The sequence below is a fragment of the Nannospalax galili genome, unplaced genomic scaffold, assembly GCF_000622305.1.
Source record: "Nannospalax galili isolate Female #2095 unplaced genomic scaffold, S.galili_v1.0 scaffold85, whole genome shotgun sequence".
Lineage (NCBI taxonomy): Eukaryota > Metazoa > Chordata > Mammalia > Rodentia > Spalacidae > Nannospalax > Nannospalax galili.
The window spans coordinates 6,861,614-6,885,093 of NW_008358866.1; the positions used below are offsets into that span (position 1 = coordinate 6,861,614).

General features: G+C 38.3%; 1 protein-coding gene and 1 non-coding gene across 2 annotated transcripts in view; both read left to right on the top strand.

Annotated features, from left to right (window-relative positions):
* LOC103725247 overlaps positions 1-23,480 on the top strand; it is a 128,321-nt gene that overhangs the window by 101,627 nt on the left and 3,214 nt on the right. The gene's annotated exons all lie outside the window — the stretch shown is intronic.
* LOC115068329 lies at positions 21,212-21,318 on the top strand. Its single transcript, XR_003847695.1, has one exon. It is a non-coding gene; the product is annotated as a U6 spliceosomal RNA (small nuclear RNA).

Below are 23,480 nucleotides of genomic sequence, written 5' to 3' on the forward strand. Positions count from 1 at the left end.
GAAGTGATTGCTACAGTAAAACAAGCTAGCATATCTATCACTTTTTATAATTTCGGTTTTGGTTGTGATAAGGGTGCTAAAAACGTATTCTCCTAGCAAATTTTCTGCAGAGAACACACTGTTGTTAGCTATAGTCCTTATGTTGCATATCACATATTTTAAGAATGTATGTAAGTGCTACTCTAGGAATTTTTATTTTTCTCCTTGAAATTATATTTCCATTCCACTTCCTACTTTATTTTTATGCTTCAAAGTATTTCGTGAGAAACATGCTTTTCTGTAATAAAAATATTTAAATAAATGGGAATTATTTTAAATTTCCTATGACCATAAGGTGTTGTTAAAAAATCTCTCGCAACATATATTGTAAACATTGGTGATTAATTACTAAATATAAAATGAAAAATTATATTGGAGTTCCATTTCTTATGAGATGCATATGGTCCCAGCCTGCCCTTCTAGTCCAGGCAAATATGCCAGGAATCAGTATCATACTATTATTTGGTAGATGCAGGAGCTAAGACATCCTTTAGTTAAATAAATCAACTGGAATGATAGAGTTTTGTTTTGCTTTAATGTAGGACAACAGAACTCAGTTCTTTGAATTTCTCTTCAGTCACATATCAAAACTATAATAATCTTAGGATTTGGTGGGGGGCAGTGGTGAGAGTTGATCTAGGGCATTAAGCATATAAGGCAAGCACTATATCATTCAGCTATAGCCTCAGACCCCATTATGATTGTGTTTAGTGAGCTCTCATCTCAGGACTTGACTAGTGTACTTTGCTTTGGTGGAAAGAAGTGAATTGAAATCCACCTGATTTACAAAAGAATTGCTGCATCATTTCCTTTCCATTAATAATTGGTCAGAGGTTATTTATTACCTTCTGGTCAATGTGTCTCATAGGTTTGGGACAGTTATGAGGTCTACCTTTCTATAGTCAAGCTATAAAAGATGGTGACCATGCAGAAGAGGCAGGAAAGGAGAACAGGTTTTTGCCTTGACCACAGGAGCATTCTTGGGTCAGTGAAAGAAAGCTTATCTGAAACCATTCAAGTCCACTTACTCTTGATAAGAGTTCATTTACCTCCCCCTCCCCTGCTTGAAGATGGTGGATCTTTACTTAGCACTTCCTTTTCCAGGCTTGCTGCTTTTGTATCCTGGCAGGAGGCTATTTACATTGTTCTGTGGGTTGGGCTTCTCCTCTTTAGCACAAATTTTCTGAAACTAAATCTCTTATAAGAGCTCCATTTGGTCATATAAATAAGACAGCAACATGGGTATGGATGTCTAACTGACCTGGCAACCCCACTCCTAGCTCATTCTCAGTGATGTGGCTTTGGTGAGTGGACTTTGAATCCATCTCAGCTCTGAGATGACATCTTGTTCTTGAATACCTACACCAATCCTGGACTCTTCAATGTAGGAACTGGGTGGTTCAAGTTAGCATATAATTTAGTTTAAGAAATTGTGCTATTGCTTCTGGGAAGAAAGAAAACATGCAAGAATTTTAAAAGATGTATTTTCTGGGAGGGGCTACTGGCAGATATTCTTTCTTTGCTGCTGAATATACGGGGGTAACAGAGTCTCAGTGGCCATCTTGTAACTATGAGGGCAGAAGTGTGTAAAAACACATGCAAAGCTGTGAGTTTGTGTTGCAGTTTCTCTCTCCATTTTGGACTTCTCATAGTTTTTGGCAGTGCCAGGAAATAGAGAAAAAGAAACTAGGCTCTGTCCAAGGTCACTGATCTAGGATGAATCCCTACCCCATTCAGATAAATCTCTCAAGTAGACCACCATCATGTAAACTGTCCAAGGACACAATTAAAATCATGTAGCTTATCAATCTTGGCTGCCTTTGCTTTTGATTCTAAAATCAGGTAATAACACTTCATTCTACAGTATAGAATGAGTGTTGCAGTGAGCAGAGGAGAGGGGTTTGATTTTATAGACAGAAAAGAGTTGGGGGGAAAATATAAACCAAAACCATAAATAAATAAATAAATAAATAATACATTTTTAAAAGTAGGTTGATTATTTTAAAGTCTCTTTTAAGGGAAAGACAGAACAGTAGGAAAAAAAGAGCTGATTGGCTAACATCAGGTTATTTTAGGTTACCTTTTCTGTGTGTGGAAAGGATTAAAGCAAAGGGAGCTTTATTATCTTACCAACTGAAACTGGCCTTTTTGGAAAATGTGGCTGGTAAGCCTCTAATCCTGACTTTTCTGAAGGTCAGATAAGCATGTTGGTGATAGGAAACCAGCATAAAGAATTCCATTTTGATTGGACCTAATGTAAGCACTTGGCTCAAAACAATGGCCACTCAAAACAATGGCCACTCAAAACAATGGCCTCCTATAATATTTATTTAATAGCACAAGTGAAAAGCATGTGCACATGCACACCATACATACTGTACAAACACATAAACAAAAACAAACGAACTAAAGAAAAATACCTTCTTATTGTCTATTAGTTTGAGTTGAACTTTTTTTTTTTAATTGGACTTCTTTTGCTTGAAGAAACAGTGGCAATTTTTACAATTATCCACTATAATTAGAATATCTCCACATCAATTTTACTTTTTCTTCACACATTGGGATATATATATATATATATACACATATATATATGATAATATCATATATATGACACGGGAAATTGGGGTTTCCTCTTGGGTTCTTAGTCTCATTCATGAAACATTTAAGAATGGCCTCAAACAGAAGTTTGAGGACAATTTTATTAGAGTTAAAAAAAAAAACAAAAACCCTCCAGGGCAGGCAAGCTATAAATCTCAGAAGCTGCCACCAGAGCAGAAGAATGGAAGATAGAAAGGGAAAGAAGCTATGCTTTTGAAGCCAGTATGGTGGTCAGACACATGGTGGACAAGCAGCCCCATGACACTTTAGGAAAACAGTAGGGAAGCCTAAAATGTTGGGACAGCCAAGATATTAGGAAAATCTTGCTTAGAAAGAGATGGAAAGAAGAAAAGGGGAAAGGACACTTTTCCAAGGAATTTAAAATAGTGGGCAGATGTGCGAAGCTGCCTGCCTGCAGCCGGGTGAGCTGCTGCACTAGGGTCAGGGATTCTGGGAAGGAAAAGCACATTATTTCATCAAAGGACTAATTATTCCACCTGTCTCTTTGACATAACTTAAGGTGAATCTTGGGGTGGTCCCTTGGCCAGGTGATTAACATGTCCAACTGGAATGTTAGGTCCTCACCCAGGCCAGGGATTCAGTTCTCTTGATCACAAGATTTTTTCTTACTGCTATACACACACACACACACACACACACACACACACACACAAATATATATATGTACATATGTGTGTTAAATTATATTGTCTAAAGAGTACAGTTGCTAATCACACTGAAAAGATGTAGGTCCTATGTCTTCCTTCCTGTCAAAAAGGAAACACTGCTGTCTACAGGATCCACCATTGATCACCTCTTTTCTCCTGTTCTCCGCAGCCATTGAGCTCCAGGTCAGTGCCAGCATTCTGTTTTTCTTTAAGTCACGCCAGCTGGCCTGGAACTCACTCTGTAGCCATCCCAGGCTGGCCTTGATCTCTCATCGATCCACTTACCTCTGCCTCCCAAGTGCTGGAATTAAAGGTATGTCAACAATGAGCATCTGTGCCAGCATTCTTGATGGAATGACACAGTGTACTTCCTGATGTTTCTGTGTCTGGCCACGAGTACTACTGAACCAGTTTCTTGGGAAACTCTAGAAAAGAGTGCACAGCTAATTGCACACTCCCCAGGCCTCAGGGAGTGGTGAAGAGAGAAAGCACCCATTGCCCTATCCAACAATACGTCAACCTTCTTATTAGCGATATGGAAGTGCTGAGAGTCACCAGAAAAAGTAGAAAAAAAAAATACCACTTTCCTCCTCTTTTAAATTAAATTAAATTTTTAAATAATATATATATATTTAATTTTATTTATAAATTTTATTTCATTTGAATGTGTGTATTGCTTGCATGTAGGTAAGTGCACTTGTGTTATGCAATGCCTGCAGAGGTTAGAAGAGTCTGTCGGATCCCCTGGGATTGGAGTTACGGACAGTTGTTAGCTGCCATGTGGGTGCTTGGATTCGAACCCGGGTCTTCTGCAAGAACAACCAGTGTTCTTAACTGCTGAGCCATCTCTCCAGCCCCTAAAAAAATATTTTATTTATTTATATTTTATTATTATGTGTATGAGTGTGTTGCCTGCATGTGTGTAAGTGCACCTCTGCTGTGCAATGCCTGAAGAGGTCAAAAGAGGGTGTTGGATCCCCTGGAACTGGAGTTACAGATGGTTATTAGCTGCCATGTGAGTGCTGGGATTTGAACTCAGGTCCTCTGCAAGAGCAGTTAGTATTCTTGACCACTGAGCCATCTCTCCAGCTCCTAAATTAAATATTGAATAGAAAAAAAAAATACCATTAGCATTGTGGCAAATTCTAGGAAGGAAACAAGTCCTTGTAGACAATAAATAGGTAAGACTGCTCTTAAAGGGGCAGTTTGGCAAGGCTGAGAGATGACATTTAGGCCAAGATTTAAACAATTAACAGGACTTGACATTTAAATATGGGAGGAAGTTGGAAGGAGAGTTACTCCAGGTGCAAAGATCAGGAAAGATCAAGAAAGGCCCCAAGGTAGAGAAGAGGAGGTGGTACCTTAGGTGAAATGGAGGGGAGGGCAGTGCCTAGAGGGGAAGTCTGGAGTTTGGATTTTATGCCAAGTGCAAGGGGAAGTTTTGGGACCATCAGATAGGAAAGTGACATGAACTAACTTGTGGTTTTATAAGATCACTTTGGCTGCTCTGGACATGAGCCAAGAAGGTTTAAAGATACTTCTCTGTTTGTTAAGGTTTGTTTCATGATGCAGAATAGGATTTTTCTTGGTATATGTTCCAGGAGCATTTGAAAAGTATACGTCATCAGTTTTTGTTGGCTATAGTTTTACTCAACTGTCTATCAAATCTGGTGAGTTGATGGTGTTACTAAAATCTGTACGGCACTGACTTTAGACCTAGGAGTTCTATCAATTGCTCAGAGAGGGATGGACCTGATATTTTATAAAAATGACGAGAGTCACTTCAAAAAAATAAAAAGAAAAGATGACCCAGAAGATAAAAATCAATGTAAAAAGTGACAACAGAATGGGATCACAGTTGTTCAAGTATTTTACATTATAAATAGGAACAAAGCTCAAAGCATACATAAAGAATACCAAAATGTCCAACCTTCAACAGCATAAGATGCATAATGCCTGACATCTGATAAAATGTTGCCAAGAATGTAAACAAGCAGGAAATGAGATCAATAATGTGGAAGAATTTTGATCAGTCAAAATGGGCCCAGACCCCTAATGAACATACACAGAAATCATCAGGCTCATCAGATTCGTCAGATCTGATGCCCAAGTGTGACCCTGCAGTATGCTCCCTACTTGGTAACCAATTTCAATAAAAACACATACAGTTTACAAGTAAAAAAGAGACACCATCTAAAGTATTTACTTTTCTTTTTGTTTATTGTTTTGCTGTTCAGGTTGGATCAGTTTATTGTTCAAATGAGTCATTTTTTGAAAGAATATTAAGGGCTATTTATGGTTTATTACCTTGGGACAAGAGGCACCAATGACACTGAATGGGAAAATGGGACATTTGATCACCTATTCATATCACAGTATCATGACATTATTTGGGGCCCGAGAGTCAAATTTTATAGAAAGAAAATCCTGTCACTTTTTTAATGTCAAGCTTCCATCAGTCAGAAATTGCAGGCCTCATGACTAGTGAAACAGCTACTGCAAACTCAGCTACTGGGCAGCTTTACTTGCATAGGCTGTCCTCTTAGAGAAAGTCATATGTTATTTGAGTAAGTGGCCAATATGTAGTATTGTATCTTCTAAAGTCATAATGAAAGATTCCAAGAACAAAATCAGAGTGCTACCTCTTCTGGAACATTATTGATCAACTTGAACGTGTACAAGATTTTTTAGCTTTCTTGCTCAATAAGCTGATCAAGGATCATGTTCATAAAGTGAAAGGTATGGGATTCATTGAAATAGAACCCAAGAGTATCAAGGGGTCATTTGAAGCCATTTGGTATCATGTCATAAAGGGGATAACTGTGTTGGCTAGAGTTAGTGATGCTTGTTAAAAATAAAGTTGCTACTTGGAAATGAAGTGTGAAGAAATGAAAAAAAAAAAAGGTACAACACAACAGGCAGGTCAGTTGGGAGAATAATAAATGTCTAGGTAAAAGATAGTGATACCCTGAAATAAAGTAGTAGCAATTGAGATACAGAATAAGTGACAGGACTAAGGCATATCACAGAGCTAGGTCAGACACAGTGTACCCACTGATTAAATGTGGGAAGTGAGGAACACCTACATACTTGACTAGAAACAAAAACACAATATTCTTCCTTCCCTCTCTTCATTCTTTTTTCCTTCTTTCTATTAAATGAAATTTATAAGGGAAGGGAAGGGAAGGGAAGGGAAGGGAGGGGAGGGGAGGGGAGGGGAAGGGAAGGGAAGGGAGAAGGGGAGAAGAGGGAAGGAGAGGAGGAGAGGGGAGGGGGCAGTAGAGATAGGATAGTCAAATTCCCAAATATGCCAGTTTTAGTTGGCATGGTTAAACATCCCTCTCTGCTTTAACCTTTTTGAGGACAGTTCCTTTAAAATGACAAATCCACTTTTTGTTCTCTGTGTCTATATTTTTTAGTCTGCGGAGCCAACCTCTTCCACTCAAGTAGCTTATTAGAACACTTACTTTATTTTGTAGGTGCTACCTGATTCTGGAATTACAATTAAAGGGTAATTAGAGGGCCAGTGAGATGGCTCAGCAGGTAAAGGTATTTGCTGCCAAGTCTGACAACCTGAGCTCAAGTCTCAGATCCCATATGGTGAAAGGAAGCAAACCAACTTCTCCTGCAAAGTTGTCCTATGATCTCCACACATGTGTTGTGGTAAATAAATAAATAAATAAATGTAATCTAAAACATTTCAAATGGCAATTAGGCCCAGCATGGTGGCGCTCGCCTTTAATCCTAGCACTCAGGAGGCAGAGGCAGGTGGATCTCTGTGAGTTCAAGGCCAGCCTGTTTTCCATAGTGAATCCAGGCCAGCTGTGACTACAGGGAGCCCCGTCTCAAAAAGACTAAAATGGCAATTAGAATTTAAATGTTATAATTTTGTTTTTTAACACCTTCCTTCTATTCATTCTTCTCTTCCTCCTTTTCTCCTTCTGTCCCTCTTTTTCCTTCTCTTCCTCCTCTTCTATTTTAGCTCATTATTATGAATATTAGTAGTAATAACAGCAGTGCTAATAGTGTGGGAAGAATTCATCCATATTCCATTTGTAGACATGCTAAGTTTGAGACACATATTGAGATCTAGAGATAGTTGATTCTAGACTTTAAAGGAGCCATCTAGTTTGGAGATAGATATTTAAGAATCATTCAGCAATTAGAGAACATGTAAAGCAGTAGGAATGATGGAAAGCCCCTAGGGAGAGGATAAAGAGAAGAGGCTCAAGGAATCAGAGGATTCTCACTGTTTAGAGATTGGCTAGAATCAACGGGGCTGGACAGGAAATTGAAAATGAGATGGAAAACCAGGGTATAGAATCACAGAACTCAAGAGAAGGGTATTTCAAGGAAGGAGTGGCTGAGTGTATCATAGGTACTGCAAGGCACTGTGAGATGTGGGTAGAGAGGTCTTTTTCATTTTAGCACATGAAGTCTTAGTATATTCTTGACAAGGACAATTTCAGAAAAGGAAGGGAAGCAAACTGTAGTGGACCAAATAATGAATGGGAGGGAGAAAGGATGATCTTATCATTAAATGATTTGAAGACGACTGGATAGCTATATGCAGATGAATGAAATAGACTCATGTATGTTCATATGAAAATCAACTCAAAATGGTTGAAGGACTTAAGCATGAGATCTGAAACTATAAAACTACTAGATGAAAGTCTAGGGGAAATTCTTAGTGGTGTGTCTGGGCAATGCTTTTTAAAATATGATCACCCATGTACAAGTGACAACAACAATAATACATAAATGGGATTACACCAAATTAAAGTACTTCTACACAGCAAAGGAAACAATAGACAGAGAAAAGCACAACTCAGTGAGTTGGAGAAAACATTTACAAATCATATGACAAAGGGTTAATGATCCAAATACACATGGAACTCAAGCAGCTTAATAACAAGAAAAAAATAACTAATTAAAAGATGTGAAAAGGAGTGGACATTTCTCAAGAGAGAACATAGACAATCAGGAAGTTTCTGAAAAATATTCAACATCACCAGTCAACAGGGAAATGCAAATTAAAACCACAAAAAGTATCAATCACCTTAAACCTGTTAGAATGATCATTATTAAAAATGCAAAATACAAGATTGTGTCAGTGAGTGTGGAGTAGCTATACACTGTTGTATAGCTACTACGGGGTCTCTCAGACAATTAAAAGTAGAACTTTCATATGGTCTAATTCCAATTCTGGATATAAATCCAAAAATCAAGAACAATTTGAATAAATCAAATGTGGTATATTTTCTAAGAAGAATATCATTTAACCTTAAAAATGAATAAAATCCAAAAATTTGTGATGACATGGATGGAATTGGAAGGCATTGCACTAAGTGAAACAAGCCAAAAGCACAAAGGCAAATACTATATGATCTCACTCATGGGAGATATAAAAACAAATGACTTCATAGAAGTAAAGCTTAGATCATGGATAACAAAAGCTGGAGGAGGAGTGTTGGAGAAATGATGGCTAATGGATTAAAAATCTCAGATAGAAATAAGTGACTACGCATAATAATGACAGTGTGCATTGAAAAAGCACTAAGTGTTCTCACAACAAATAATAAGCATGTGATGTAGTGAGCCTGCTAATTAGCTCTAGTTAGCTCTTCCATAATATATTTCAAAGCACTTTAGGAACCACAAGCATGCATAATTTTCAGTTATCACTTAAAGATCATTAGAATTAAAAACTTGAAATAAACTTACTTTAAATTAAAATATAACAAAACCTATTTAGAAAAAAAAACCAAATAATTTAAATGAAAAATAAATTAACAGAAGGTGAGTCAACAGAAACAACTGTAGCTAATTCTTACATATTTTGCTATGAAGGTGAATAAGGAAGCTATAAAAATCTGACCTGGCCAGAGAGATGGTTCGACAGTTTCAAGCAGGTACTGCTCTTGTAGAGGACTCATGTTTGGTTCCTAGCACCCACACGGGGCCGTCTACAACCTGACAATCCTGCTCTGGTTGCTGTAGGTACTTACACTTGTGTACACAACATGCAAACACACAGACACATAAATACACATAATTAAAAAAAAATCCTGACTTGATAACACATGCCTGTGATCCCAGTAATTGGGAGGTGGAGGCAGGAGGATCAGAAATTCATCCTACATAGTGAATCCAAGGTCAACCTGGACTACATGAGACATTGTTTCAAACAAAAACAAAAAATCAAAAACCAAACAACAACCACCACCACCAAAAAGAAGCTATGAAGAAATGGAGATAAGAAGCTAAGGGAGTGATTATGTAAGTATGTATGTATGTATTGGCATGTTTAAAGATAGGAGATGTGTGGGGCTAGAGAGATGGCTCAGCAGTTAAAAGCACTGATTGCTCCTTCAGAGGACCCAGGTTGGTCCCCAGTACCCACATGGCAGCTAACAACTGCCTGTAACTCCAATTCCAGGAGAATCTGACCCCTTCTTCAGACCTCCACAGGCATTTCACAACACGGGTGCACTTACATACATATAGACAATACATTCATACACTTGAAATAAAAATAAAATATTTTTTAAAATAAACAAAAAATGATAGGAGATGCTATTATTGTTTAGTGCTTATGAAGAAGACCCAGGAGGACGGGCAGTAGGTGCCACATAGAAAGAGAAGAACACAGCAACTCAGAAGGTCCCAGAGAGAAGGGAGGTGACAATTCATATCACAAAGACAGTGAATGCAAATGGAGAATGAAGGCTTCTCATGTGCCTAGCAAGAGAGAAAAAGAAAATAGATGCAGGAATCTAAGTGTCACAGTTATTAACAACCAAATTTGATACAGCCTAAAGTCACCCAAAAGAGCCTCAGTTGAATAATTGTCTTTATCAGGTTGTCTATGGGCATGTCTGTGAGGGACTGTCTTGTCTTAATTGATGTTGGAAGACCCATCCCATTGTAGGTGGTGCCATTTCCTGGAAAGGCAGTCTGGGCTGTATAAGAAAGCTACCTTGGGGATGGAGAGCAGGCTCAGACCGATGTTAAGAGCGCTGGCTGCTCTTGTAGAGGACTCAGGTTTGGTTTCCATCACCCACATAGAGGCTAGCAGCGGTCCCTAACTCCAGTTCCAGGGGATCCAACACCCTCTTCTGGCCTCTACGGGAAGTGCATGCATGTTGTGCACTTACATACATGCAGGCAAAATGAGGTGGGAGAGATGGCTCACTGTAAAGAGCACTGGCTGTTCTTGCAGAGGACCTGGGTTTGATTCCCAGCACCCACGTGGCAGCTAACAACGGCTGTCTGTAACTCCAGTTCCAAGGGTTCCGACACCCTCTTCTGATTTCCATGGACATTGCATGACACAGGTGTACTTACATACAAATAAAATATTTTAAAAGCAAGATAGCATGAGAATGTGTGGAAGCCAAAGAATGAGCCAGCAAGTAGCTCTGTGGTTCCTGCTGCAGGTTCCTTCCTTGAGTTCCGCTCTGGCTTCCCTCAGTGATGGATTATGACCTAGTAATTGCAACTGAAATAAACTCATTCTTCTTTTATGTTGCTTTAAAAATATTTTATTATTTTTATTGTATGTGTATGAGTGTATTGCCTGTATGTGTATGAGTGCAATGCCTGTGGAGGTCAGAAGAGGGTGTCAGATATGAATGGTCATTGACTGCCATGTGGGTGCTGGGAACTGAACCTGGGGCCTCTCGGAGAGCAACCAGTGCTCTTAAGCACTGAGTCGTCTCTCCAGCCCCTCACATTGCTTTTGGTCAGTGTTTCACCACAGCAATAGAATGAAACTGGAACAGTAGGCAAAAAATATGGATGCTTTATTTGATGTTTCTGTTTCCTTGTTGCTGTTCAAGGTCACTGACAATAAGTCCAAAGTCTTATAATTACATTTTTAAATGCTGTTGTAAGTAATTAAAAATATGGTTTAATTTATAACAATTTGTGATACTTTCTAAAATTCACAAAGAAAAATTTATACTTTAGAACATATGTACAAATTTTAAAAATATATGTATATTCTAACAGATCACATTTAGGATTAAATATGAGAATCAAGAGTATTCTGTAGTTATGATTACAGATATAATTACTGACATTTGGAATCTGCTTGCTTGAGTATATCAGATAATTACAGTATCATGTTAAATATACAGAGGCTATTTCAGGGACAATTTCCAAGGCTAGAGGACTACATATTTTTTAAAGAATATATATTTTATTAATTCTTTGAGAATTTCATACATGCATACAATATATTTTGATCACATGCATCCCTAACGCTTCCCAGATCCATTCCTTATCCTCCCCTCCCCTCCCACCTCTGCTTCCTCTCCCCCTTTTCTGTAACCCATTGAATCTAATTTGTGCTGCCCATATATTACTGGGCATAGGGCCACCAATTGGCACATGGTGGACCTACCAGGGACCACACCCATAAAGAAAATGGAGTTCCACAGAAGCCATCAGCTGTCAATAGCTCCTCAGTTAGGGGTGGGGGCTTGTGAGTCCCTCCCAACTCTATGCTGGAATGTTAGTTAACTCACTTGATCTTGTGCAGATCTTGTGCAGGCAACCATAGCTGCTGTTTTCATGAGTGCAGTGGTCTTGACATGTCCAGAAGACAGTTTCACTGTGGTCTGCTCGGACTTCTGACTTTTACATCCTTTCTGCTCTCCATTCCTTAATTGTCTGTAAGTCTTGGGGGGAGGGGTGTGATACAGATGTCCCATTTGTGGCTGAACACCCCACAGTCACTTAGTCTCTGCACGTTGAGCTTCTGCATGAACCACCATCCACTGCACAAAGAAACTTCTCTGAGAACTATGTCCTTAACCTGAGCCAGGTATTTCAAAACTATGTTGTTTGGGACATAAGGAAGAGACAGAGTAGGTATGGGGGAGGACACATTGCAGATGACTTTGAACAAGTTCATCACCCCTGTAGGAGAAACAACACAAAACCACAACCCAGACTATAACATTATCTTTGGCCTATAAAAAACAGTGCATTTTTGGATGACTGTTATCTCAGTAATTTACAGTGTTATGTAATGTTTCCTTAAGAAGACTCACCATCTCTACTACACACTTTATTCCATTTGTCCTCAAGGCTTTCTGAGGCTGAGAGAAGCTCTGCTCAGCTACAGGAGAAGTTGAGCTAGCCAATAGAAATAGAAATGTTGTCATGTATTCAATTTCAAATTTTCTGGTAGCTACATTAAAAAAGTGAGAAAAACAGGTAACGTTGGTAAAATGTTTTCATTTCAAACACTCAATTAATATGAACAATTGTTTATAAATTGATTGCATTCTTTTCTCAGTACTGTCTTTGAAATCTAGTGTGCGTTGCACACTTACAGCAGACTTCAATTTGGACCAGTCACATTTCAAATGCCCTTCAGTCACACGATAGTACAACTCTCGAGAATCTAGGAAAGGGTGACAAAGTCTGGACTCTACCTAAGCTGATGAAATGTGAGCCAGTGTTTGTCACCACTCTGTGCACAATCCTCCAAAGGCCTTCCGTCATGCCTGGAATAATAACTCAAGTCTTACTTGGGAATGAACTTGGCACAGCTCTGCCTCCTTAGCAGATTTCACTGCCCTTCAGATTCCCTCTCTATCTGCCTTTGCCCCGGCTTGCTTGTTGCCGGGTCAAGTTCACTCTCACCTCAGGGTCAAGGCACTACCCTTTCCTTTAGCCTAGAATGCCTCAAGACACAAATCTGTTTTTTCTGAAATGTCATTTTAGAAGTCTCTAGGAATGGCCTTCTTCTTTAGCCACTGCCCAGCTCTTAGTACCCATTTTTCCTTCTTAGTACCCATTGCCTCCAGCACTGGCAGCACACACACATTTTGAAGTTTGTTTGCTGTCTATCTCTTCTAGAAGGAGCACCCCATGAGCTCAAAGGCTTTGCTTTGTACACTGTGGATTACCAGCACTTGGATCAGGGCCTGGCCCACAGTAGGCTTGCTGAATGGCTAAGTGAATTGTGTTATTTGGGGCAGGTCACTTGGATGGTGTAGTACAATGTTCAAAAGTGTGCCTTCTGGAGTTAGACTGCAGCTGCCTGGCTTTATTCCTGTGGATAATTGTTGAACCCCTTCCATCTCAGTTTTCTTACCTGAAAAATGTGAATATCAATGTTAGCATCTACTTAATGAAGGTTAGCATTACTTTGAGGATTAAATGAGAAATATATGTTATTTAATATAATGTCTGGTCCATAAGAAGTTCTTGAGAAAATTTATTATCTCTTTTGAAGAGATTACAGTGACTGTTTCAGTATACACACACACACACACACACACACACACACACACACACACACACTCAGCTACCCCAGAGCTCAGGCTAAGGTTCCTAATAGCCATTCCTTTCTGCCTCTCCATGCAGTCTCATCATTATTTCCCTTTGAGCATCCTGTGATCCTGTGTACCTTCAACATCCCCTTCCCTGATGCCCACCATGCACAGGCTTTCCCTCCACTCCTCTACATGCCTCTAACTCCCTTTTACCAGCTTCTTTCCCTTTATATTCCTTCAGGGTCTGCCTTGGATGCTGATTACACTTCCTCCTCAAATTTTCTACTGTGTTAAAATAAATATAACATAAAAATCTAACATAGCAGTCATTTTGTGTGTAGAATTTAGTGGTATTAAATATTAAATATTCATAATATGCAATCATCATTATTATCTACCTTTATAACCCTTCATCTTGGTAGAATTCAAACTCAACACCCTCCTCTTAGACCTGGCAATCGCAATTCTAAGTACTTCATATATGTGGAATTACACAGTATTTTCTTCTTTGGACTCATTTATTATACTTAATACAATGTCCTCAGTGATCACTCATGTTGTAGCATGTGTCAGAGTTTTCTTCCTTTTAGAGGCTGAATATTCTATTATGTATGCATACCATCCTTTGCCTATACATTCATTTGTGAATGGTCTTGGGTGACTTCCATGTTTCAGCAACTGTGAAAAATACTTTATGAACATAGAGTGTACAAATATCTCGTTAAGACTCTATTTTTTCAATTCAAGGAGGCAATAGATCTAGACACTCATTACACTTTATGTGACTCCCTAAGCAGTCTCATCCACCTCTGTGATTTCAGCTGTCTTTTTACCCCCCCTTGAAACATGGTCTCATTGCATAGCCCTGAGTGGCCTGGAACTCATTATGTAGAACAGGCTGATCTGGAACTCACAGATACCCACTTGCCTCTGCTTCCAGAGTGCTGGATTAAAGGCGTGCACCACCACACCTGGTTGAGGTGCCATTTCTAACGCTAATTTCAAATTAATATTCCTAGTCAAACACACACACCACCACCACCACATACCAAACACATACTACATATATACACATGTGTGCACATTGTATACACATGCACACATATGCGCATACATATGCACACACCAAATACATACACACCAAACACATGTACGCATATACATGCATACACGCATATAAGCACATACATAACACAAATATACATACATATACACACATATATATGCAGATACACATATACACACACAAAAAGCACTTATACACATATATATATAGTAAACACACACATACCACACACACACACACACACACACACACACACACACATGCACATGTGCCCCAAATATACAAAGTAGCAATCCTCCAACATAGTGCCTCTCACATTACTGTCCATCATTTCTTATTCCTCAGCTCCTTAGGGATACTAACTTCAACTGTCTACCTGATGCCTCTGGAATATTTCCAAATCTTTAACTAATGCTTTTTTATTGCTATTTTTCTTTTTTAATATTTTATTATTTTTATTTAATGTGTATTGCCTGCATTATGTAAGTGCACTCATGTCATACAATGCCCATAGAGATCAGAAGAGGGCATTGGATCCCCAGAACTGCAGTTAAGGATGGTTGTTGGCTGCCATGTGCGTGCTGGGAATGGAACCTGGGTCTTCTGCAAGAGCAGTCAGTGCCAGTGCCCTTAACTGCTGAGCCATCTCTTCAGCCCCCTACATTGCTATTTTTTAAAAACCATATATTTAACTCTAGAAATGAATATTTCACTCATTTTTTGCCAAACTGTATGGAACCCATATACCTGCATATCTCTATTCCTCATCTCAACATAATCGAGGCTTCGTTATATTGCACTCATTATTTACACTCCTCTGAGTCATAGAGTGTACTGTGCTATGAATATGTCTCCTTTATCACTGTCCTTCAGGGCTATGGTCTTGGGTTTGTCTGCTACCTCATCTGTTTTTCTCTTGTCATAGAACCCCATTTTCTAGATTCCATTTTCTCTTGTCTTGGTTGAACAAATCTTATGATAGCCTCCTCAGAAATGGTCTTGTGAGGTGACATTTTTTGCAATATTTAGTGTGTGAAAACAGCTGTATTTTTACCCTTCCATTTGATGAATAATTTGGCTAAGCATTCTACATTGGCCATCATTCCTTGCTTTGACTTCCTGTCATCTAGCTATTGAGAAATCTAAGCCATTCTGTACCTGATTATACTTAGAATCATGTCTTTCTTTTTTCATAACTTTTAGCATATCCTCTTTGTCCATAGGTTCTGCGATTTCATAATGATGTGTCTTGGTGTAGGTTTATTTTCCCTATTGTCTTGGAGCTCAATAGACCCTTTAAATTTGGAAAGTCCTGTCCTTTCATTCCAGGAAATTTTCTTGAATTGTTTCTTTGATAATGTCCTCCTTCTTTTTCTGTCTTTTCCTTCCTTCTGAAATGCCTGTTATTTAGATTTTGAACTTCCGGGACTAGCGTGCACCTCTCTTTTCTTTTATTTTCTTTGTTTTCCATGTTTTCTCTTTTTGCTTTCCTTTCTGGGTGATTTTTCTCATTACTTATATTTTAAACTTTCATCCGGTTTTCTTTAAAACTCACATTTTAAAAGATATATTTTTGTCGCTTTGTTATCCATGTGTATGTGCACATAAGTGCAGGTGCCCTCAGAGGCCATATGCTTTTGATCCCCCTGGAGCTGGAGCTATAGGCTGTTGTGAGTTGCCCAACATGGGTGCTGGGAACCAAACTCCAGGTCCTCTGGAATAGCAGTACACTCTTAACCACTGAATCACCTCTCTGTCTCTCCCAAACTTAGTATCTAAGAGTTTACTTTTGCCCTATATCCTTTAGTAGTCAAAATTTATGATAAAAGTTATGCTATTTGTTTTTTATTTAATGACTATAAGATCATAACATTTCCACTACCTTTAAAAATTTAAAGATAGTAATAATATTTTCCCTCCCGCATAATTTTTGCTCCTAGTTGCTTTTCCATATCAGTTATTTTTACTAAACACTCCATCAACAGTCTGAAGATGCATGGCTGTCCACCCAAATCTATGAGGGATGCACTGAAATGAGGAATCCTGGCTGATATGGTTGGGTAGGTCAACTGTGCATACACTGTAGGATCATCTACTGACAGGAACCACAGGATGGGAGTGAGGAAAGACAGTCTGGGTTCATTTCTTTCTTTTTATTATTGATCATTTTTGAGACAGGGTCTCCCTGTAGTCCCATCTGGCCTGGAACTCACAGAGATCCACCTTCCCCTGCCTCCCGAGTGCTGGAATTAAAAGGCACTCACCAACACGCCCAGCAACAGCCAGGGTTCTTGAACATTGGTTATAAACTTTTTGGTAGGTTACTTCTCAGTCTTGCAATGGCTACCTTAAGGATTCCACTTTCTTGGGACTCACAAGCCAGTTACAACAGAAATGTGTTTTTTTATACCTTCCAAACATGTGTTGTTGCTGTTTTCACTCTCATTACTTAAGTGTTTGTAGAATTATACCTTAAAAAAATCAATTCACAGACCACTGACGGTGGCCCATGTAATTTTGCCACTTGGGAGACAGAGGCAGAAGGCTCACTGTTAAGTTCAAGGGCAGCCTGGTCTACATAGTGAGTTCCATGTCAGTCAGGAATATTATAACAAGATACTGTCTTTAAACAAACAAGAAAATAAATAATTCTATTCACTATATTTTTAATGAGCTTTCAAGAGAAACAGAAGCGCGCGCACGCACACACACACACACACAGACACACACACACACACACACACCCCTTTAGTACATGATTAACAAAGCCTTCTACCATGTGAGCTGCTGTAAGAAGTCACCATCTTTGAGAAGCAGCTCCTCTTCAGACTCTAATTCTGTCTACATCTTGATCTTGGACTGGACTTCCCATCTTCCAGAACTGTGAGAGATGAACACGTGTTATTTATAAATGACATAGTTTATCAGAGTTTTGTTTTGTTTTCCTTTTTGATGCAAGATTTCACGATGTAGCCCTGGCTAGTCTGGAACTTGCTGTGTAGGCTAGGCTGGCCCTGTACACACAGAGATTTGCCTGCCTCTGCCTCCCAAGTGCTGGGATTAAAGGTATGCACCACCAAGCCTGGCAGTTTGGCATAGTTTTAAAGCAACACAAACTGATTAAGATTGATCTCCTATTAATATGTTTTACCTAACTTCCATTTCCAGTGATTTTTCTCTCAATTGACTATTATCTTGAGGTTTGCAAATTTATGATTTTTCTAATCTACTATAACTTTTATATTTATTAATCATTTGAGCAGTTTTAAGTGATCAATTTGATCTCTCTTAGGGTCTTACTTTTCTTAACTGTACAACTGAATAATAAAGATACTTCACAGAGTGTCAGTGAGATCAGAAGCAGTATCTTTGTGTACACATAACAGTGATTTATTGAGTGATAATTTAAAAATGTTTAGTTCATTTACAAGCACTGATTAGAGTACAAAGGAATCTCTTTTTTGAAGTCAGTTGTGCATCTTTCAAGATCACACTTATTTTCCATAGTTAGGAAAAAGCAATACACAGTAGTACAATTTAGGAGTTTTGATCCATCCATCGAATTTGGCCAGTTCCTTGAATTCTTTTGTCATTTTATATCTGGACAGACACAGTTATACTCAGGTATGGAAATGAAAAACAGCATGCTATAAAGACAGCTTCTGTAAAACCCTTTTTGGAAACTGAAAGTGTGTCAATCTGGGTCTGGAAACGATCTGATGATCTTGGATACCTTGCGTATCTCTAGGTCCATTTCTGTGTGCTCCATAGGGATAATGATAACGCAGCCTGGAGTAGGATGGATAAAGTTCAAGATTAAGAGAACATGAACTCATGAATTCCTAGCCTGCTATAAAAGCATAAGTCATGGGGCTGGAGAGATGGCTCAGCAGTTAAGAGCATTGACTGCTCTTGCAGAGGACCTGGGCTCAATTCCCAGCACCCACATGGTGGCTACGAACTGTCCTTAACTCCAGTTCCAGGGGAATCCGAAGCCCTCTTCTGACCTCTGCGGCATTGCACAACATGGGTGCAACCATGTACATGCAGGCAAGACACTCAAACACATTAAAAAAAGAAAAGCATACGTCATTTTAGTTACATTTTAAAATTACAAGTAGCAGTCACTGTAGTTAGGGGATGTGACAAGTGTGATGGCACAATCCCTATGATTATTCTATAGATCCTTCTTCTGGCTTGTAACAACCTGATTAGAATAGACAAGTGAATGCAGATGAATTGTCAAGGGTTTCGGAAGAAAAGACCAGGATGTCATTAATGGGAGAGCTGCATTTCTTAACTTAATTGCTCTGAAAAGGACTTGTCTGGACTGATCAAAAGGCATAAGGTTTTAGTTCTCTAAGGTATTAGCCTCTGACCACTTTCATATCCATGTCTGGAGTTCAATGATAGGACTGGCTCCTTAAGTTCTGATGAATGGAACATGAAATGCTGAGGTTGATGACATTCATATGAAGACCTCAGTTAATGGCACATCTGTATCATTATGATTAAGTAAATTGTACCTTTTTAGAAGTGGTAGATATTTTCTTACCTAGATTTCTGGAAGACAAATTGTGCAACAATAAACATCAGGACAAATGTGTCATTATTATCTTTAAGTATGGTTTAATAGGAGAGAGGAATATTATAAAATTTTAAATGCACGCTTTGACATTGGTAACTTTAAGCTATTCTGAGTTAATTTGTAATTGTATATAGATCAATGTACTTAGGTCACTAGCATCCTTCAAACAAGATGAAAAAATATAGACTGCCTATAAAAAAAGGCAAATGTAGTCCTTATTTCTGAATAAACAAGAGATTTGTGCCAGCAAAGAGTGATTTCTGTAAATGCAAAAAGAATCTGAAGGAGTGAGTGGGTGACTGATGGCTGACAGAATAAGGAGAGACAGGGAAAGATGAGGCATCTCCATCTACAGGAGTGTGATATACTAGCCTCCGTAACCCTCCATGTTCTTCTCTTTTCTGATTTCAATGTGGTCCATGTAAAAAGGGCTGGGGTGGGTAGGGGGGGAGAACATTTGAGAACTGATTCTGTCCATCAGTTGAAATATAAGAGACAGTGTTGGCAGAGAAGAATTTTTGGATTACATGTACCAGTTTCATTGATGACATTAAAAAACTGCACAAGTTTAACTTGTGCTCCTTTAGTTCCGGAATATCTTCAAGAAAGAATATTTGATCTTAAGAATGATTAACTAGAATGAATTGGTCACATGCTCAGAGAATATTTAATCACATAAATTTCCACCACTTTAATAATTATGCCGATTAGGTGTCCATCTTTACACTCTATTTTCTGAAAATTTACATTAACAAATATATCTTCCTTTTCCATTTCTATCATCCACATCCTTAGCCTCCTTGTTCTATGCATTTCTTCTCTCTGATAATATCTTTTCATACTGTTTTGGGTCAGAGAATCTGTTTCTGCTAGTTCTTGGATCCTAGTCAAATCCTCTATATTACAGCTTATTTGGATTAGAATTCTTTCCCTTAATATCTACTGGCAGCATAGTAATCTATTTTTATTATATGGAAATGATCCATAAAAGGTCCATAATATTTTATAACAATTTATGTCTGTAATTAGAAATGCTATACCTTAAATTTCATATACATTTTGTCAATGGATTATTGTCTTGTTTATGCAAAAATTACTCTTTGTTGATATATCTACCATTAGTATGCAAGCTGGAAGAGGGAAATTTCACCTTCAAATTTAGAATCAGATTCTAGTAGCTATGAATGACCCTAGAGGTTATTTAGTTCAAACCTTTCATTTTATAGTTATGGAAGTAGGCAAATCATGCACTTTTCTAAGGCTATACAACACTTAGTAGTGGAGCAGGACTGAATCCTGGGTTCCTAGATCAGCTTGTTACTTCTTCAGGCCTACCACACTTGCATACTTTGATATGGGTTAGCCCCTGCACCCCTTAGCTTATCTTCTTTTATTTAGATTTTGCACCTATAATTTAGGCCATCCAAAACTATAAGCTTCTGAACCTGAAGTTTAGATAGAGAATTGTCACAGATCCATCCTTTCACTGAAAATACATCCCACTGAGTTGCGCATGCGCACACATGCGCACAGAGTTGAATACTTAAATAGAAGTATACATATCTTAAAAGCATGAAGTCAATTTTGTTCTTTATACTGTGGTTTCTTGCAAAATTTGTAGTGTAACACATAACCAAGAAGGAAGAAGGTAAACATAAAATGGACCTTGGTTATTCATAATTGCTAAGCTTTGTATGGTTCATCACTGAAAACCAATTTCCCCTGCCAGGGGGACTGTAATTTGGTGAAGATTTTTGCAGTTGAAAGAGCTAAAGTTTTGAAGTCAAGTAGGGAAAGAAGAAATAAATAGCATTATATTTTTAGTAGTTTTACTATAAAAAATTAATTTTATTTTTTTGTAAAATACCCAGATTCTACTTACAGGTATGAAGTGCAAAGAAAAAGAAAATTCTTTCTTCTAGTACATTTAAAAACAACAACAAAAAAAGATTTTATGGTGCTCGCTTTGGCAGCACATATACTGAAACTGGAACAATACAGAGAAAATTAGCATGGCCCCTGAGCAAGGATGACACACAAATTCATGAAAAGTTCCATATTTTTATGGTAATTAAAAGCACCAGACTGGTGGAACTAACCTTATTGAATGTTTAACAGCCATACTTTGAGGCCTATACTAATCTGGTCAGAGGGACATAAAGGACAGTTTTTGCTCCTTGCCTTCCTAGGTCAACTAGTTCCAGGGGACAATGAAGCAGCTCTCAAAATGTCCTGTAACTGTGGTGAGTCACCTGTCCTCTTGTTCAGGGAGGCCATGGAGACCCCACCAGATGATCTTGAACCAGTGTCCAGTCTACAAACAGGAGGGTCAACCCAGAGGAAACATTTCCTCCATGCTTCCAAGCAAAGCCAGCCACGGTCAAGAAGGACCTTTGACTTATCTTCACATAGGTGGAACTGGTAAAAGATAGGAGCCAGGGGCTCCTCCCAAACCCATGTAACCCCTGAGGAACAGATCCTTAAATGACCTTAAGACTAAAAATAAATCGGTTAATCTGTGTTAACTGTATGGTTTTAAACACCCGAAAGGAAAGTATAACCAAAGAATAAAGTGATCAGTATATTTAAGAGTCCATATGTATAGCTGAAGGCAACATAACAAGAAACAATGCCAGACAGGAGATACCTTCCTTTGAGCTGTTGGCCAAGGTGGCCCAAGAGACTCCCAGACAGTAACCTAGCATAGAACTGGGAAAATGAACAGCAGACCCCAATCTTATCAAAAGGAAAGTTGGCAACTGATTGCTGTTAGATGAGGAAGAGCTGATCTTTCTAAAACAAGGGCCTCTAGGATAGGCTGACTAGACTCAGCGGATGGACTTGCCCTGGGAATGGCTGGGGGCACTGGAAACACAGTGGACAATAACAGGGATAACAGAGTATATGGACTCCAGTGTGTGTGTGGGGAGACTATGGGAAGGTGCCATTTGGGATGCGGGTATAAAGATGAATAAGATTGTTTGGGATGTTCCATATGAAGTATAAAAAATAAATAAATAAACAAATAAATAAATAAATAAAAATAAAATATTAGTAAAAAAAAGATTTTGTGGACTGGAGAGATGGCCTAGAAGTTAAGAACACTAGTTGCTGTTGCAGAGGACCTGGGTTTGTTTCCCAGCACCCACATAGTGGCTAACAACCATTCATCACTCCAGTTCCAGGGGATCTGACGCTCTCTTCTGACCTCTGTGGGCATTGCATGACATGGGTGTACTTGCTTACAAACAGGCAATATGTTCATACACATAAAAATAAATAAAATATATATAAAGGATTTTATTTTTATTAATGTGTATGCATGTGTCTATGTTAGTGTATGCAACATATGTGTGGTACCTGCTGAAGCCAGAAGAGGGCAGGGCACTGGATCCTTTAGAACTGGAATTAAGGGTGGCTGTGAGCTGTCTTACATGGGTGCTGGGAACTGAACTTTGGTTCTTTGGAAAAGGAAGAAGTACTTTTAACTGATAAGCCATCTCTTTAGTCCTTGGTAAACACTCTTAACAGATTCCTCCTGTTCTAGAAATGTTGCATTATACAGAACTATATGTGTTTATATATTTTGCCACAGTTTAATATTAAATGTGTTTTGCCCTACTAACCTTAGAAATATGAAAATTGATCTAATTTTTAAAACTGGTTACATACTGTAGTTTTGTATGCATAGCTGGTAATTTAAACAGAAATTGGCATTTTTGAATGGGAACTACCAGGGAGGTAAAACAAAGATATTAGATATAGGCATGTGTGCACACATAATACACACACAGGATTTGAAAGCAAGCCCTTACCACTGAGCCACACCACTGGTCTATATATTTATTGTATTTGAACCAGGCATTTTTTTTTTTTAATTTGATAGATGTTCTTTCATTATGTTTTAGCTCTAGGAAAGCACTTGCTCAGTGTGGTTGTATACACTTTCACTTCCATATTCCTTGATTTTTTTTTATTTTAAAAATATTTTTATTGATTATTTGAGAATATTATGCAATTTATTTTGATCAGATTCGAGCATCGCCTATATATTTATTGTATTTGGACCAGGCATTTTTTTTTTAATTTGATAGATGTTCTTTCATTATGTTTTAGCTCTAGGAAAGCACTTGCTCAGTGTGGTTGTATACACTTTCACTTCCATATTCCATAATTTTTTTTTATTTTAAAAATATTTTTATTGATTATTTGAGAATATTATGCAA